Consider the following 19,895-nt stretch of genomic DNA (forward strand, 5'->3'; position numbering starts at 1 on the left):
CACACTTCAAAAGCATCAATTCTTCAGCTCTCAGCTTTTTTTTATAGTCCAACTTCACATCCATACATGACTACTGGAAAAACCATAGCCTTGACTAGACGGACATTTGTTGGCAAAGCAGTGTCTCTGCTTTTTAATATGCTGTCTAGGTTGATCATAGCTTTTCTTCCAAGGAAGAAGCATCTTTTAATTTCATGGCTGCAGTCACCATCTGCAGTGATTTTGGAGCACCCAAAAAATAACGTCTGTCACTGTTTCCATTGCTTCCCTATCTATTTGCCATGAAGTGATGGGACCAGATGCCACGATCTTAGTTTTTTGAATGTTGAGTTTTAAGCCAACTTTTTCACTCTCCTCTTTCACTTTCATCAAGAGGCTCTTTAGTTCTCCTCTGCTTTCTGCCATAAGGGTGGTGTCATCTGCGTGTCTGAGGTTACTGACATTTCTCCCAGCAATCCTGATTCCAGCCTGTGCTTCATCCAGCCCAGGATTTCGCATGATGAACTCTGCATATAAGTTAAATAAGCAGAGTGACAATATACAGCTTTGACATACTACTTTCCTGATTTGGAACCAATCTGTTGTTCCATATCCAGTACTAACTGTTGCTTCTTGACCTGCATACAGATTTCTCAGGAGGCAGGTTAAGGTGGTCTGATATTCCCACCTCGTTAAGAATTTTCCACAGTTTGTTATGATCCACACAGTCAAATTCATATTCATACTTCAAAAAAAAAGTATCCTTGTTAGTTATTTCTATAGCTATAGTTTAAATCCCTAAAAAGGGTTTGTTGGGTTTTTTTTTTTAGAAAGATATATAAGAATTACTTTTTCAAATAACTTTGGAATTAAGTGAAAAAATGAAGACCAGTTAAATGTGTTCCAACCTAAGTCAAATTATTTGTGTTTCTTTTTTATCACAAATGCAGTGTGCAGCCTTCACACCAAAATCCTGGATGTTAATTTCATTTCTAAGTTCTCATATTTTTAATTTCATTTAAGATGCTGGTAGCAATGATTATCAGCTACAAACACCACAAGCAAAGCAACAGAGAATCAGAATGTGAGGGCTGAGAAATAACCTAACCCAGGTCTCATATTTTGCACATCCAAATAAATAAAACGTCTAGTCTCAGGCCATACTTGTACTTCACAATAAAGAAATAGAGGTAGAAACCCAGAACCCCTAACTTCTGGTCAGTTATACCACCTTTCTAGATGTGAAGACACTAGGATAATTTTTCGGCCTATGGTCTGTAGAGAAGATTTATAAACAACAAATTAAAACCACAAATCTAAAACTTTAATGCACCAAAAGGTACTTTTCTTTTCTTAAGTTTTAAAAGAGGGACATCCCTAGTGGTCCAATGGCTAAAACTCTGAGCTCCCAATGCAGGAGGCCCAGGTTCAATCCTGAGTCAGGGATCTAAGTCCCACATGCTGCAACTAAGAGTCTGCATGCCCAAACTAAAACCCAGCACAGCCAAATAAACATTTTTTAAATTTTTTAAAGAAAAGCCACAAACTGGAAAAAGAAATTCGAAGCTATCTATGTGAAAAATTAGCATCAAAAATGTATTTTAAAATTATAAAGCAATACGAAAAAGACAATCAACACAACAGAAGAACAGGTAAATGATGAAAACAAGCAAATCACAGAGGAGGAAAACTCAAGAGCCAATTAAAAACACAGAGCAATGTTCAAACTCACTAGTAATCAGAAAAACATGTAAGATTAATATAAAAAATATAAAAATAAGACTGTATGGTATATCCAGCAGATTTGCAAAATTATAAAGTCTAAACCACTAAGGGTTGACAAGGCAGGGAAGGGCCAGAAGTCACACATCACTAGTGTGAATGTTAATTGGGAAACCACTTCAGAGTGGAATCTAGCAATTACCACAAAGGTTGAAGATGTGCATGGCACGCATACCAGTGGGTTACTCCAAGTACACACTGTAAAAGACACGCATTGTGCACAGAGACATGACAAGAATATTCAAAACAACATTTTCTGAAACAGCAAAAAAAAAAAAAAACAAAAACCAGAGCACATTAATTATTAATCCACAGGAAAACATAAAAATAAACTGTAATCCAGCCCCACAACAGAATCCTGTATAGCCAGGAAAATGAATCCACTAGAGCTACATATGGGCTTCTCTGATAGCTCAGCTGGTAAAGAATCCACCTGCAATGCAGGAGACCCCAGTTCGATTCCTGGGTCAGGACGATCCGCTGGAGAAGGGATATGCTACCCACTTAGTATTCTTGCGCTTTCCTTGTGATTCAGCTGGTAAAGAATTCATCTGCAATGCAGGAGACCTGGGTTCAATCCCTGGGTTGAGAAGATCCCCTGGAAAAGGGAAAGGCTACCCACTCCAGTATTCTGGCCTGGAGAATTCCACGGACACAGTCTATGGGGGTCACAAAGAGTTGCACACGACTGAGCAACTTTCACTTTCAGAGCTACATATAGTCCATACGGATGGGTATCAAAATACTGAAAGAAAAAAAAAAGCTACAAAAAGATATAATTAGTAATGTTAATATAGAGAGTTTTTTTAATGCAAAACAATAATATACATCTTAGGGCTATTTACATACGTAATGAAAGTATGAAAATATGTACAGGAATGAAAAGCATCAAATACAGAACAGTGATTCCCTCAGAAGGGGAGGAGAATACAACTGGGAAGGAGTGGAGGTTCAACTTTAAAAGGAGCCTAGTTTTGGAAGTGGTGTGTACACAGGTATTCACTATTTTTATTCTCTATACCTCTTTGAGGGCCAATATTTCACAATATTTAAAAAGTTAAAGGAAAATAAACTCAAGGTCCAAAAATAGTTTACTTGGGAGACCACATGCTTAACCATGACACTATTTATTCTATTTTTGTTTGCACAGTTTAAAAAGGTTTAGTCACTATAAGAAACTACTCAAGAACATGTAAAACATCACACTGGTAAAAAGCAACAAAGTACCTGGTTAAAGGAAGAGTCTTTCACGGCAACCACATTAGAGACCAAAGTGTTCATATCACCATGCTCAAGGATCATTTGGGTAAGCCAAAAACAAACCCCAAGTTGAACTTGGAACATACAAGTCTTGTTTAGACACAGCAGGTAGAAAGAACATGGGCTTTAAAGTCGGACCTGGTTCAAATATCACTCCTATCACTGATTAGCTGTGCTGCCCTAAACAAGTTGTAACTTCTCTGAGCTCATTTTCCTCACCCAAACATTGCAGATGTTTCCACAGTTGTAAAGTTTAAAGTGTAGCCATTATCTTGAAAATCTCTTGACATACACTAGCCTGTATGTGAGTAGTTGTTATTAGTTGCAGAAGAAAGTCTTTCTCTGGCAAGTAGAGACAGAGCAAGCAGAGATAAAACTTAAAAAAAAAACTTAAAGTGTCTAGAAAAAGAAACCAGGAAGAAGCTGGAATGGTTAGGGGCTAAAAATAGTCCTTAGAGAGTCCCAAAAGTTACCCCCCAGCAAAAAAAAAAATTTTTTTTTTTTTTTTTACTGTACACTATTTGATTATAGTGAGGCTTAGTTACAGGAATGTTTAGTCCAAACCTAATTATTGCTGAAATGCTGTAATATAACATACAATATAGCTTATATATAATATTATTAATAGGCTTCCCAGGTGGCTCAGTGGTAGAGAATCTACCTGCCAATGTAGGAGATACGCGCTTGATCCCTAGGTTGAAAAGATCCCCTGGAAAAAGAAATGGCAACCCATGCCAGTATTCTTGCCTGGGAAATCCCATGAACAGAGGAGCCTGGTGGTCTACAGTCCATGGGGTTGCAAAAGAGTTGGATTTAGAAACAATAACAATATTGTTAATACATAAAAACTCAAGATCAAAATGTATTTTCTTTAAAAGTTCATTTAATGTTAAAAATGCATTAACAAGTAAATCACACAATATATCTGTTTCTTTCAGTCATCTACAACTCAGAAAGGTCTGTCCTACTGTTAATATACTAAAGAGAAAACAATGATAATTTCAACAAATGCCAAAAAAGCCCTCAATAAAACTCAACACCCAATAAAAATATAAACCTAGAAGGAAACTTCCTTAAATTGACAAAAGACATCTACCAGAAACTTTTAGTAAGTATCATATCTAACAGTGAAACAGTGGAAGCATTTCCATTCAGGAAAAAGACTAAAATGCCCGTTATCATGGGGCATTCAACTTTTCCTATTCAACTTTTGCTCTGGAGGGTCTCTAGGCATTGCAATAACACAAAAAATAAGATAAGTGGTATAAAGCTTAGTAAGACGCCTGATCAATTAAGTCTTCCAGTCAAAGCAGCACAGTAAATAAACACCTGGATGTATCCCCTTTGCTCCAAATACATCATAAAAGATATTTTTTTAATATATTTCTAAGCTACTAAAAGGGCTCAAAAACAAGATAAGCCTCCACCTGGAGCAGAAACAGAACAGATACACAAAACTGTGATCCGGACCAAAGCTACAGGTTTGCTAGACTGTGAGTCTAGAACAGGTGCAGACTTCCTGCAAGACCACAGTGACACAGAGCCAAGGAGCTGCAGAAACAGGGTTTACCTGAGCCAGATTCACTGTTCAAAGTCAAGGACGAGGCTAGAGCTCAAAGGAAGCTAAAAAATATCACTGTCAGTCTCTGCCTAGAACTATGGCTTATATGGCACTCTGGGCTCTGAAAGGTGAGAAGATAAAAACACAGCCTCACCACCAGGAATTGAACCAAGACATTTACACACACTGTGAGTGGATCTAAAATAGCCCAAATTACCTCAAAGAGCAGGACCCTGACCATTACCAGATCTGATTTCTTGGCTAGAGTCCAGTCAATCAATGGAAGCACTTGAAATATCACCAGAGAAGGGTGACCACACAACTAAGAGAAACAAAATCAGCAGTACTCTTCCTCTTTTTTTTTTTGAGTCTGCAAATCAAAACTTCAAAACATACAGAAGTATAATGCTAAGAAAGACAGCCCATAAAAGCAACAATGAGAATATAAATCCATACCAGATGAAGTTTAATTTTACAGAACTGTCTGACGAAGACTTATTTTTTTAAGTACATTTAGGGTGCTAGGATGTATGCTTTTTAAATTATTGGGAGTGCAAAACTGGACAGCCACTTTGGAAGACAGGCAGTTTCTTACAAAGCTAAACATACCATCCAGCAATCATGCTTCTAGGTATTTACTCAAGAAAGCTGAAAACCTATGTCCACACAAAAACATGCACATGAATATTTATAGAAGCTTTATTCATAACTGCCAAAAGCTAAAAGTAACCAAGATGTCCCTCAACAGATAAATGGATAAACAAAACTGGTACTTTTCATACAATGAATTACTATTCAGCAATAAAAGAAAGAAGCTATCAAGCCAAGAAAAGACACAGAGGAAACTTAAAAGCATAATGCTAAGTGAAAGAGACCAGTCTGAAAGGCTACAATACTATATGATCCAAACTATATGACATTCTGGAAAAGACAAAACTATAGACACAGTAAAATGATCAGTGGCTACCAGGAGCTCAGAAGAAGGGAAGGAGGAATGAATGAGTGGAATACAGGGGATTTGGGGGCAGTGAAATTATTCTGTGTGATACTACAATGACATTTCATGAAATGTCATGTGATAACATTTTGCATTTGTCAAACTGCAGAGAACTGCACAACACAAAAGACTCTTGAGAGTCTCTTGGACTGCAAGGAGATCCAATTAATCCATCCTAAAGGAGATCAATCCTGGGTGTTCATTGGAAGGACTGATGTTGAAGCTGAAACTCCAATACTTTGGCCACCTCATGCAAAGAGTTGACTCATTGGAAAAGACCCTGATGCTGGGAAGGATTGGGGGCAGGAGGAGAAGGGGACGACAGAGGATGAGATGGCTGGATGGCATCACCAACTCGATGGTAAACTCCAGGAGTTGGTGATGGACAGGGAGGCCTGGCGTGCTGCAATTCATGGGGTTGCAAAGAGTCGGACACGACTGAGCGACTGAACTGAACTGAACTAATATAAACATGAACTTAAGTTAATAATAATGTATATTTATTCACCAGTTGTAACAAATATTGTCACAAATATAGTAACAAATGTTGTATGATTTCACTTATGTGAAGTACCTCTAGTAGTCAAGTTCACAGAGACAAAAAGCAGAATGGTGGTTGCCAGGGGCTGGAGGGAGAAAAGAATGGGAAGTTAGTGTTTAATGGATACAGAGTTTCAGTTGAGAAAGATAAAAATGGAAATGGAAATCCATTCTGTAAATGGAGAGCGATGGTTATACAACAATGTAAATGTACTTAATGCCACAGAACGGTACAATTAACAGTGATTAAAATAGTAAATTTTATATTATGCATATTTTACCACAATAAAAAAAATATGAGAAGAACTTCCCTGGTGGTCCAGTGGCTAAGACTGGGCACTCTCAATGCAAGGGGCCTGGGTTCAATCCCTGGTCATGGAACTAGATTGCACATGTCACAACTAAGACCTGATACAGCTAAACAAATAATTTAAAAAAATAAAAATGAGAAAAAGTGTTGAAAAAGTGGTTATCCAAATTGAAAAAAAAAATCATATCACTCCATTATTCCACATAGGAACACCACACAGAAAGCAAAACCTTTTCTATAATTTTAGAAGAAAATATAGATATATATATAATTCATACCCTGGGGCAGAGAAAATTACTTAAACTAGACAGGGAAACAAACTTTTTTTTACTTTAATGGAGATTTTTTCATAAACACATTAAAATGTAAAACTTGTAAACAACGGAAGACATTGTTAACAAGCCTCTGACTGGCAAGATGCACTGGCAACACATAAGTCCACCTATGAATTAGTATCCAAAGTAACCTAACCGTCCCACAGCGAGCAAAGGACACAAACAGTGACTTAAGTCTACAACTGAACACTACTCAGCATTTAAAAATAAATGAACCAGAGCTACACGTGGCAACATGGTTAACTCTCCATCAACTAATTTAAAGCATATACTCCTTTGACACAGCAATTCTACTTTTCACTCACTACAACAATGTGTAAAATGGCAAACAGCTTTAATGGCCATTAATGAGCAGAGGATTAAATAAACTACTGTACAATACGTACTACATATGGGATTGTGTAGGAATCAAGAAGAATCGGGTAGATCTTTGTGTTCCATCATGGAAAGATCTCAGGCATTCTGTCAGGAGAATGTTGTAGACCAGTGTGTACAGTATCATGTCATTAATGTGGGTGTGGGGGGAACCCTATTTTTATTACCTATATGTAGATGATAATACATAGGGAGAGGTCTGGAAGGATCACAACAAACTGATAACTGCAGTTTCAGTGGAGAAGGGAGTGGGTCAAGGGGGGTTTTCTTCTGTATGTACTGTTTGAGCCTTTTATGAGAAAGTGTGCATTCATGAGCCATTTGCACAGCTGCAGGACACAGCTCCAGGCTGCAGGACGCAACCCCAGGAACTGCCACTCACAGGGATTCCTGTGTGAATGGCAACCCCTAAAACCCAGCAGTATACTTCCTGCACCAATGCCACGGCCCTGATGCTTGTGTAACTAGAAATAAAGTAAGAGGAAATGAGGGTATTGCAAACCAGCATGAGAGAGTTTCTGGAGTGATGTAAATTTCTTTATCTTTGTTGGCATAGTGGTTACAAAGTAGATAGTCCCCAACTTACGATCATTTGATTTATGATTTTTGACTTCATGATGGTGCAAAAGCAATACACATTCAGTAGAAACCAATTCAAATCTGAATTTTGACCCTTTCCCTGGCTAGCAATATGCAGTATGATACTCTTGATGCTGGGCAGTGATCCGCAGCTCCTGGTCAGCCACAAGATGACCAGGATAAAAAGCTGAGACGCTTACAACCACTCTGCTTTTCACTTTCAGCACAGTTTCAGTAAATTACATGAAACATTCAACACTTTATTATAACACAGGTATTATGTTTTAGATGATTTTGCCCAACTGTAGGTTAATGTAAGTGTTCTGAGCATGTTTAAGGTAGGCTAGCTTAAGCTATGATGTTTGGCAGACGGGGTGTATTAAATGCATTTTTAACCTACTGTACTTTCAATTTACAGTGGGTTTATCAGACATAACCCCATCAGAAGCTGAGGAAGACTTGTATATACATCTTTCAAACTCCACCAACTCTGCACAGGACATCTGTGCAAACATCAATAAAGGTGATTTAGAAATAAATGGCAACCCACTCCAGTAATCTTGCCTGGAGAATTCCATGGACAAAGGAGCCTGGCAGGCTACAGTCCATGGGGTCGCAAAGAGTCAAACATGACTGAGTGACGAACACTTCTACTTCTAAATGTAAACTAAGTATATAAATAAATAAAACACAATATTACTGAGAAAACGGAGAACAAGGCATCCTAAAGTACAGCACTGAGGCACCCCAAAATAAGAACTAGTAGACACCTGATGGTTGCACTCTGAATTAAGTGCACCGTCCTAAAACTAAAGAGAAATTGACTTAGTTCTTCAAGGCTTACCACACAAAGCCAAATTTGAATTAATATTTTACTTTTATACAAGGAAACATAGGTCCTGAGAGATTTAAAGATATAAAGTAAGTGCTTTAAACTAATTCCATTGGTTTTAAATCTGACTTCCTAAGTAGAAATTTTCTCTCTCACTCATAGTAGACACTCAAAAGTCCTGCGAACACTATGCTGACTACACAACCCCCTTCAAAGGTAATTCCGTTGATGTATGATAAAAATCCTCTCAGAACTCATAAAAGGTCAAGTTTTAGTTTGGCAGACAAAGTAACCCGACAGGCACTGCTACCCAGGCAACTGAAACAGCGGTCTGGAGCCTGAGAGTCCAGAAATTCAATGAAGGCAGGAAAAAACGCAGAGTCCCAGCCCTCATGGAAGAGCAGAGTCACATTCTCTGACCACAGATCTAAGATGCAAGAGCCAAGATAAAAATGAAAGCATGCTCTCTAGACAGACGTTCTCTCCTTCCTCAAGTGACAGATGAGAGAAGGGCCACAACGGGATGATTTGAAGCAATGACCCAAGGAGTAAGCTCCTGGCAGTCAACACAGAATAAAGTTGTGAAAGTGGCAGCACAGCCACAAGATATGACAACTCCATCACCTTAGCCACTGCTTAGCCCAGATCTAAGAACCTCTTACAGGGCAAAAAAGAGAGAGGAAACTTGAGGGACAAGGGAAGTCCATCAGCATCCCTAACATCAGACTGATCAACAGTACTCCACATAAAATAGAGCAAAACCTTGCTTGGTTCATTCATTCATGCAGTATGTAGGTATTCAGTGCCTGCTGCTTGGGAAGAAAAGGAACTTCCTCTTTCCAATTTCCTTCTTTCTTTCTCTCTCTTTAAATGTTACACAGAAGTGTCTATAAAACTCTCCCAAATATCTCCCACAAGCTTCCTTGACCCTCCTGCTTTTAATCCTCAAACCAAGCAATTTTATGGCTTCATTTCCCAATACTACTGGGAAGAAGACAAAGTGAAAGAGTCAAAATTCAAAGCTGCTTTGTATTTCATACGCAAACCTTTACAACCAAACTGCCAACACCTAAGTAGCAAATGATGGTTGTGCTTTACACAATTGTGACCCCTGTGCTGACTACGGTTCTCTACCCAAGGTAGTTAACCAACAAACTGTTTGCTGAGGCTGCTGGAAGGTCTTCCTAATCCCAAGGCCTGGCACAGGAATTTAACAGCAAGCATTCGTTAGTTGCATTCGTCCTCCTCTCAGGACACTTTCCTTTAAAGGGTGACCTCGGTGCACAGGGTGACAGGCGCCACGGGAAATAGTGTTTGGGGATGATCTGAAATAAATTCCCTTCCCTCTGCCAGGGCCTGCCTGCCTCACCTGCCCTCTGCCAGGACCTGCCTCCTTCGCCCCCTTCAACACCTAATGCAGAGCCTCCTCCCACCAAGCCGGGCTCGGGCAGCATCACCCTGCGCCCGCACCCCGGCTCCGTGCCCGCCGGCCAAAGCGCTATCGGAACACCGGAGCCCCCTCCCCGGCCCGGGGCTCAGAGGCCGGCGACACCGGCCCGGGAGTCCGCTCCATCCTCTCCGCTCGCCCCTCCAGGGCCGGGAGCGCGGCGCGGTCTCCGTTCACAGCGGGCGCGGTGCAGCGGCCCCGGATCCCGGCGCGCCGTCTCCGCAGCTCCCGGCCCTGCAAACCCCCGCAGGCTCCCGAAGTGCGGGCGCTGCGCGGGCGCCTTCCCGCTCCTCGCGGGCGCGAGGCTCCGGCACCGCGCTCCTCTCCCGCAGCCTGGGGCAGCCGCCGCAAACCCTCGCCGTACTCACTTCCCGGCCGGATCTGGGGGCGTCGAGAAGGTCTCCGGCGGCTGCAACCTCCTCCGCCTCCTCCGGCCCGGCCCCCGCGGCTCTGGTGGTGGCGGCGCCCGCTCAGGCCCCGGAGCCGCCCCCGCGGCGAACGTTCTCAGGCGACCGGCTCGCGCCGCTTACCCTCCCGGCACGCGCAGCGAGCCCGCCCCCGGTGCGAGGGCGCGAGGGCGCGAGGGCGCAGGGCTAGGGGCGGGCACGCGCCGCCTGCGCGAGCGCGCGGCTGGGGGCGGGGCTTCCGCCGCGCCGAGTAGGGGGCGGGCCGGCGGGCCGGGTTCCCTTCGAACCCCGCCCCCTGCGGCCCGGTTCCGGGAGGGCGGGGGAAACTCGCCCCCTGCGGGCTTTTCCTGGGAGCCGACGGCGGGCGGCGGAGGTGCGTTTCAACTCCATAGGTATGTGCCCCGCCACCTGGATGTTCGGCCCGACGTGACTACAAGGTAAAGAATGCGAAGAACCACCCCCATAAATCATTCATCATCCGCGCCTGGAGCAGGAGACACTGCCCTGAGTGGTATTTCCAAATTAATTCAACTTAGCAAACTGTTTACTGAGCACCGACTCCGTGCCTAGCTCTGTAACGCTGTACCAGGTGCTGTGTGGGTACACCGTTACGGTCACGGTCCCCGGTCTCCAGGAGCGCATAACTTAGTGGAAAAGCAGCCGTGTAAACAACCAGGTCTGGTGACCCGTGCAAAGCCAGAGCCACTATGAGATGCTGTGGGAGCTCAGAGGAGGAAGAGATTACTTCCGCTTGGACGATGCGGAGAGATTCCTGGAAGAGGTGGCATCTGTGTTCAGCCTGCAAGGAAGAAAAAGAGAGGAGTCCTAGGAGGAAAAAAAGGGGGCGGGGAGGAGGGCATCAAAGTCTAGGTAAACAGCTTGGGCAAAGGAACAGAGAGCGACGGAGGTTTACCATCTCTGCATCAGCGATTTTGTTTTAATACCCGTTTTTGATAGAATCCTTTCCAAACTACGTGAAACAGGAGATGATGCCACATGGGGAACAGCAAAACTTTTTTTTTTTAAGGACTCAAAGGATCATTCTTTTTTTTCTTAATTTTTTAATTGAAGGATAATTGCTTTACAGAATTGTGTTGGTTTCTGCCAAATATTAACATGAATCAGCCATAGGTATACACATGTTCCCTCCCTCTTGAACCTCCCTGCCTACCTTCCTCCCCATAGGATCACTGTTGTCAACATCATTTAAGGCTGAAAACAGCAGTGTCCTTTAAGGACTTTTGATATGTTGGTGGCGGATGTAAATCCCTAAGCTAAGACAGCCCAGGGCCCTGTGCTTTGAGTCTGGTTTTTCACTGCTTTTTGGCACCTTATAGTAAAGCAGATCGTGCCACCTTCTGCTGCGGTCTGCCTGCCTGCCTTAGAGCATCCTTTTCCTCCTGCTCTCATCTTCCTATTTTTAAACCCCTAAGGTGAAGGAAGTGCTGGTAACCAACTTTGTTAAGGAGAGTGAACATTCCTCAAAAAAAAAAAATTGGCATCACCTATCACTCATGAATTTTGTGACTGTTTTGCATGCTTAGAAGACTTTTTCACTTGCATACAGGGTCATAACCATGTTCTGAATATGTTAAGATACTCAGGGTTAAGAGACATTCTGTTTATTCAGTTACTACTCACTAAGCATCAACTGTGTGGGAGGCAGTGAAAGTATAAAACATTGATCCTGTCCTTTGGAGGAAAGATGTGTAAATAATGTAAAATAAATCTGTAAAAATGTTGCTTGCTGTGTTTGCTGTACTGATTAAAACCAAAGTAATTTCAGTATGTGGGTAGCCATTCTGGGAATTAAACCACTTCAAATATATTCATATTAGCATCTCTCCATCTCAGTTCTGTATTTCATCAATTCTCACATCCTCAGAAACATATTGCAATCTTTCAGACATATGCAATCATCACCCTCACTCTCAAAATTACCAGACTCTTTTACCTACATGTCCTTTGCTTTCACCATTTATTCATGTTGAAGTTTTTCTTGTCCTAAAGAATAAGGAAAAAACCTCTGTGACTCTAGATCATACTCCAGTTACTATTCCTTCCCTGTCTTTTCCTTAACAAAAGTCTTAAAAGTAGTTTACACTCATTTCTGCTAATTCAGCTCCCTCTCACTCCCCAACCTATAGCTGTATAGCTTCTGTCCCCACCACATCACTGCACTGCTCTGGGTCGGTAAGCACTGGCTTCATCCTCAATGCCCCAGGCCATTTTTGAGTCCTCTATTACTAGTGCTCCTGGCGGCATTTGGTAACACAGGGCATTCCATTCTTTTTGACACCCTCCTGGCCTTTGCAACAAGACTCATCTCCTAATCCCTCTGACCACTCCTCAGTCTCCAAGGTCCTGTTCTCAGCTTTCATCACACCCCGTACAGTGCATTCTTCCCGAGCTGTTGCGTCCACTCTGTCTTCACCTGTCACATTTATCAGCAGCTCCCAAGTGTGTTAACTAGCTCAGACCACTCACCTGAGTTCTACATACACACAAGTCTACCAGACGAAAAAAAAAGTCTACCAGACATCTCTACCTGGATGTCCTAGAGACACCTCAAGCTCTGCTTTTCTAAAAACTTAGCGTCAGGACTTCCCTGGTGGTCCAGTGATGGGAATGGAGGGAGTGGGGTTGCGGGTTTGATCCTTGGTCAGGGAACAAAGATCCCACTTGCTGCACAGAGTGGTCAAAAAGTAAAAATGAATAAATAAAACTGTTAGCCTTCCTGTTCACTGAGTTGCCCAGAACCTGGGAATCATCCTTGAATCTTTACCCCCAACACCACCACACTCAGCTTCCCCAGTGGCTCAGCAGTAAAGAATTCCCCGGCAATGCAGGAGACCTCAGTTCTATCCCTCGGTCAGCAAGAACCCCTAGAGGGGGAAATGGCATCCCACTCAGTATTCTTGCCTGAAAAACCCCACAGACAGAGGAGCCGGGCAGGCCACAATGCAAAGGGTGGCAAAGAGTGAGCACACGCACACGCCACCACTCTCAACAATTCTGTTGACTCTCCTCATGCATAAATCTAGAATCTGTCCCTCTTAGCCCCTCTTACCTAGACTAATGCAATAGCATCTTATCTTGTCTCCTCCTGCAGTTTTGTTCCTTCTGATCCATTTTCCATACTGCATGTCAGAAAAAATTTTTTTTTAATTTGCTGCTTGTGGTGTCATGGCTGGCACATAAGACCTTCCATTTATCTAGCCTTTGTCTTATTTTCCACTCAGTCTCTTGTCACTTCCTACATACACCCCATCCGAACCCCTGAAACATTTCCAGTTTCCCTATCTCCATACCTCTGTGCTTGTTTCTCTGTCTCTTTGGAATATACTTTGAATACAATCAAAGAATGTCCAACATATATGTAACTGAAGTTCCACATATGATAAAACTATAAGAAACATTCTGGAGATAAGAAAATACTTACTTACAAAATGAAAGGGCTCACACGTACTTGGAGAAATGACCACAGAATGATTAATCCTGAGAGCTAGTCTCTTAAACCTATTCATTTTATTCATTTATTTATTTTTGGCTGTACTGGGTCTTCGTTGCTGTGAGGGCTTTTCTCTAGTTGTGATGAGCAGGAGCTACTCTCTAGTTGCGGTGCGTGGGCTTCTCATTGCAGTGGCTTCTCGTTGCGGAGTACAGGCTGTAGGGTGCACGGGCTTCAACAGTTGTGGCACGATGGCGCCGTAGTCACAGCTTGCTGTCTCTAGAACACAAGCTCAACAGTTGTGTCACACAGACATAGTTGCCCCATGGCATGTGGAATCTTCCCCGATCAGGGATCGAATCCATGTTTTATGCATTGGCAGGCGGAATCTTCACCACTGAGCCACCAGGAAAGCCCCTCTTAAAACTATAGACAAACAAATAACAATAATGATCTTCATGGCTTCCATACAAAAAGTTCAAATTATTTAAAAGTGTAAGAAAATAAGGCTGCAATACATTAAAGATGACTATATTTTCTGTATCCAGGCTGGCCTAAGTGAATTGCTTGACCCATAGAATATGTGATGTTATGAGACTTCCAAGCCTAGATTGTAAGAAGTCTTGAAGAGACCACCTAGGTCTTTGGGAACACTTGCCCTTGATGACTTGACTCACTATGTAAAATATCTAACACCCTGAGGAGAGGTTCTAAGACTACATGGAGAGGGAGAGGATCTTGCCTGATCCTTGCTGATATGAGTGAAGCCATCATGAATTCTCTGTATGAGCCCAGCCATCAGCTGGTATTCACCCAGTCAAATCCTAGCTGAATTCCTGACCCCAAAGGTTGTGAAATTATAATCAGAATGGTTCTTTCTTTATGCCTTCATTTTAGATAGGTAGTTTGTTATGGAGTCTGGTAACCAAAATATTTGGCATCAGACTTCTTAACAGCAAAGCAAGGCTATAGTGATGCAGCATTTTCACTATTTCCTAAAAGCTCAAGGAAAGAAAATACCAGCTAAGGATTTTATATCCATCCATCCATGCTGTTTTTCAAGCATCAGAGGCTATAAAAAAAATATTTGAAAATGCAAGAACTGTCCACGTAAGCCCATCCTAAGTAGCTACTAGAGCAGGGGTCAGCAAATTTTTTTTCTAAAGCCCCAGATAGTAAATATTTTGAGTTGCAGGCTTAACTATTAACCCTGCCATTGTAACACCAAAGCAGCCATAAATAGTATGCAAATAAGTGGATGCGGCTATGTCCCGAATAAACTGGATTAACCAAAATAGGCAACAGACTAGATGTGGTCCATAGGTTGCAGTTTGCCACTTCTATTCTAGTGGAAAAGAAATAAAGTTATTTCTCTCTCTCAAAAAAACCACAAGATCTGTGTGATTTAAGAAGATAATATAAAATGACTAAGCGGGGTTTTTGTATTACTTTGCAAGAATTAACATAATAAAATACCACAGACTGACCTAAAGAACAGCAACTTATTTCCTCAGAGTTCTGGAGGCTAGAAGTCCAAGATCAAGGTGTCAGCAGGGTTAATTTCTTCTGAGGCCTCTCTCCTTGGCATGTAGATGGCCATCTTCTCCCTGTGTCCACACATGGTCTTCCCTTTGTACTGTGACTGTCTGTATTCTAATCTCCTGTTCTTCCAAGGACATCAGTCATATCTCATATCATCAAGATGACAGTTCCCCTTATGTTAATTTATGAATTTAACATGCTTCTGCAAAAAATATACACAAGTTTTTATGCAGCTAGACAAATTGATACCAAAGATCATATGGAAAAAAAACACTCAAGAAGAGCTAGTAAAACACTGCAAATGAGGAGCTATGAGAGATGGTTAGTCCCAGCAAATACTAAAACATACTACAGAGCCTCCTGAATGGAAACAGTGTGGTTCTGACATATGAATATCAAGACCATTGTAACTGAATGGCAAACAGAAATCAATACAACAAAATATAAAAATCCAGTATATGATAACTAGTTAAATGGCAGTGGCGAAAGGAATTTTTAAATAATGGTGTGGGGACAACTGGATAGACATACACAGTCTCGCTCTGTTGGTGAAGTTACAGGGAAACAAATATTACTAGAGGGCATGAAAAATAGTGCAGCCCCTGTGGAGGGGTATTCGGCAATATCTACTGGAACATTTGCACATTTACCTTTCAAACTAGCACTCCCACTTCTAGGAATTTATTCTAAAAATGATATCTCCAAAATAATAGGTACTCTTACATATGGAAGCTTCTTCATTGTACCATTAACGGTATTTGCAGGATCTTGGAAACTACCTAAATGCCCAAACACAGAAGAGGGGTTGAGTAAACTGTGATACTTACACACAACTGGCTACTGAGAAGCAATGAAGAGTATCTTTATAAATTGATACAAAGTAATTACCAGGGTAGATTATTAAGTTATAAAAACAAAGATCAAAAGCAAATATAGAGTATGGACATCTTGTCATTGCTATCCTAATATCATGTACATTCAAACAATAAAAGTAAATCAATAAGAGTAGAGAAAAATTAAAACCTGTAACTAAATGCAAATAGAAAGAAATGAACCCAATTGTATGTCAAGTGGGACAAAGAAGAAAACCAAGGCATTTTGAACATGGTACTTAGATATAAGTTTTAGTCTAATGCAAACAGTAAACTGGAGAAAAAGAATTAATATCAGGAAAAGAAGAAACACAATAGACAGTAAATATATTCTACTATTAATTAATATTATTAATTAATTAATAATAATTGATAGTTTATTTTTATTGCTAATATTTACTACTTATATTAGCAAAATATTTAAAATTTAATATCCAGTGTTAAACCTTTTTTTGAAGAAATGTAAATTATATGACTTTTCTGGAAGATGATTTGGAAATACATGTCAAAATCTTATAAAATATTGACATTCTTTGAGCCAGAAATCCACATTCTTGCAACTATTTTATGAAAACTTTCAGTGGATGTGTAATTACATTTATGCATTATGATATCTTACCAGAGTTAATTGTAATATAAAATATTGACATTCTTTGAGCCAGAAATCCACATTCTTGCAACTATTTTATGAAAACTTTCAGTGGATGTGTAATTACATTTATGCATTATGATATCTTACCAGAGTTAATTGTAAAAACAAGAATTGGGGAGAGGGGAAAGGAACAGGGCTTTAATTAATTAAATTATGAGATATCCATGAGATAAAAGATACCACAGCCACTAAAATCACAATGTAAAAGAATATTTCATGTCTTGGAAAAGTGTTAAGATAGTATGTACACTATGATTAAAATTTTGCTTAAAAATATGTGTGATACAAACAACCCAATAGAAAAGAGGGCAAAAGTATAAAGCAGACATTTTATAGAAAAGCAAACACATGTGGCAAGTAAACATATGAGAATGTTTCAATTTCATCAGTATTCAGGAAATGCAAATTAATGTTCAACATTGCACAGCTACTAGAAAGGCAAAAGTTTTTAATTCTGACAATAATCAATTGGGAATTCTTATGCACCAATGCTGGGAATGTAAATTGGTGCAGCCATTTTGTCAATGCCTCACAATGATGAAATTTTGCATACTTCATATTCAACAATTTCACCCCAAAGGCACTCTTGACATATGCATGAAAAGGTATGTACAAGGGACTTCCCTTGTGGTCCGGTGCTAAGACTGCCCACTCCCAAGGCAGTGGGGTGAGTCTGATTCCTGGTCAGGGAACTAGATTCCACATGTTGCAACAAAAACTGAAGGCCCACATGTTACAACTAAGACTTGGCACAGTTAAGCCTTTTTTTAAAAAAAAAAAAAAAAAAGAAGCATGTTCAAGCACTGCTTATAACAGCAAAGTACTAAGAACAAACTAAATGTACATTAAGAAAATAATGAATTAATTGTGTATATCTTCACAGTGGACACATTAAACAGCAGTGAAAATGAAAGAACTTCCATAAATAACCTGGTAAAATGACTCACTGTATTTTTTGAGTGAAAAAAAAAGCCAGAGACTTATGATTATAATATGATACCATTTTAATACAACATTGTAAATCAACTATACTTCAATGTGTGCTTAGCTGCTCAATCATGTCTGACTCTTTGCGACTCCATGGACTCCTGCCAGGCTCCTCTGTCCATGGGGATTCTCCAGGCAAGAATACTGGAGTGGGTTGCCCTGCCTTCCATGATACTTCAATAAATTTTTTTAAAATATGATACCATTTTTCATAAAGCTTAAAATCAAGTAGAGCCAAACAATTTGTAAAATTATCCCAGACTTCAAGAAAATAGTTATCCTGTGGGAGGAAATGATAGGCTGAGAGCACTTAGGTAAATAACATTATTGTTAATTACTCATGATGTTTTTGTTTCTTGGTGTGTTTGTGTTTTGTGTGTGTCAAATATCATATTTTTAAAAGATAAAGGGAAAGAGTTTGTATCTCTTTGTGTGTTGTGCTCCCTAAATAAAAGAATGGAAGATGGTAAACCAAGGTATTAGCAGAGATGATCTCTGGGTGGTCGGACCAGGAGTGATTTTCATTTTCAAAATGTCTTAAATGAACATGTACTTTTTTGAAAACAGGAAAAAATATTTTTAAAAATCAATGCAAGAACCTGTCTCTTTTTATTCTGCAGTCTGAACAGCCGAGTCTTAATTTCCCTGATGATAGATGATTCAGGGAAGAGATACACAGTGGAATCTCCAAGGTCGTTTATGACACCAAGTTAGGGCCAGGCGGTGAGCTGACAGTGGCAGGGATAGAGCTGAACAAGGATGTATAGAGCTGCATAGGAGGGCAACATCTGCCAGCTGAGTGTCACTTGTGGGCTACAAGAAGGGAATAACAACTCAGCAAAACTAATTTCATGAACCTGAAACTATTCCTTGAAGTCATGAATCTACTGTCCTGCCTCCATCCCGCACCCGTACCCCCAATAACATGCAGATAAGAATACTAGAAACAAAATATCACGGTCCTATCCTTGTATCCAATTATAGTAAATTGACAAAATAATGTGTGTCATTCTTTTCCGGCACTTATAGATGACATAACAGAACTGGAAAGGGTCCAACAGAGAGTAATTAAAATGACAAGCAGAAAGCATGTCCTTTACATATTGGCAAGCAGAAACCAAACTCTGGCCTTCAGAAGAAGATGAGCGTTTAGATGTGATGTGCCAAAAGGGTGCCTGGTTGGAACACACATGCAGTCACCAAATCTTAGAACGTCAGCAGTAAAGCGCAGCTGGTTGTGATTGAAAGACGCAGACTTGGAAGCCAAACAGAGGAGCTGTTATTTTGCATGTTGAGCAGCAAGGAAGCAACTCTTTCCCTCCAGTTGCTGAATCATTGGCTTTCAGTCTTGTCCACACGTGGTATGAAGATGACACAGGAGACAGATTGAGAGGTTCTTGCTGGGGATGGGATGACCAGGAAGAGAGGTAGTGCTGGGACAAGGCTGTTCTTACTCTCCATAGCATCTTGTGGATTCTTGGAGTCTGTGACAAATTGCCTGGAATATCTTTATGAATGAAACTTTCTAAGTTTACCTGGACAGTGGTACCGTTCTTCAATAAATTGTCTTTCAGTGTCATGATGAAGATTGCATCAGACTGCATAGTTCACGGTGGTGTTTTCTGTGAGCAGACGATCACAGGCATAATCCATTCTGCCACACTGTGGAAGCTTAGGAGGCCAGAGGCTAAATGATCCCCACAAGATCCTCAAGAATTACCTCAAGAAGACAACCCAGAGGACACAATATCCAGAATCTCCTTGGTTTTGCTGGTTCACCAAAGGCTAACTATTTACGTGGTGTTTTTCAGACACCCGAAAGATCAACAAATTCTGTATTTACTTGACTTTCTAAATTGGCTCCAGATTAGTCATTTTAGCTCTTCTCAACCTGGCTGCAAATCACCTGGCATGCTTTTGAGAAAACACCTACCTCTGGGACCCACCCTAGCTGAATTGAGTTTGTTTAAAATGTCCCCAAGTGATA

General features: G+C 40.8%; 1 protein-coding gene across 20 annotated transcripts in view; it reads right to left on the reverse strand.

Annotated features, from left to right (window-relative positions):
- The window catches only part of DTNB (dystrobrevin beta), a 233,685-nt gene extending 223,123 nt beyond the window's left edge, over positions 1-10,562 (reverse strand). For all 20 annotated transcript variants that reach the window (XR_014082711.1, XR_014082710.1, XM_081592758.1 and 17 more), the window contains exon 1: positions 10,366-10,562. The gene's annotated coding sequence lies outside the window, so the exon portion shown is untranslated. The remainder of the gene's footprint in view (positions 1-10,365) is intronic.
- Positions 10,563-19,895: the final 9,333 nt, after the last annotated feature.

The sequence above is a fragment of the Giraffa tippelskirchi genome, chromosome 4 (genome assembly GCF_054371585.1).
Source record: "Giraffa tippelskirchi isolate mGirTip1 chromosome 4, T2T-mGirTip1v1.2.pri, whole genome shotgun sequence".
Classification (NCBI taxonomy): Eukaryota; Metazoa; Chordata; class Mammalia; order Artiodactyla; family Giraffidae; genus Giraffa; species Giraffa tippelskirchi.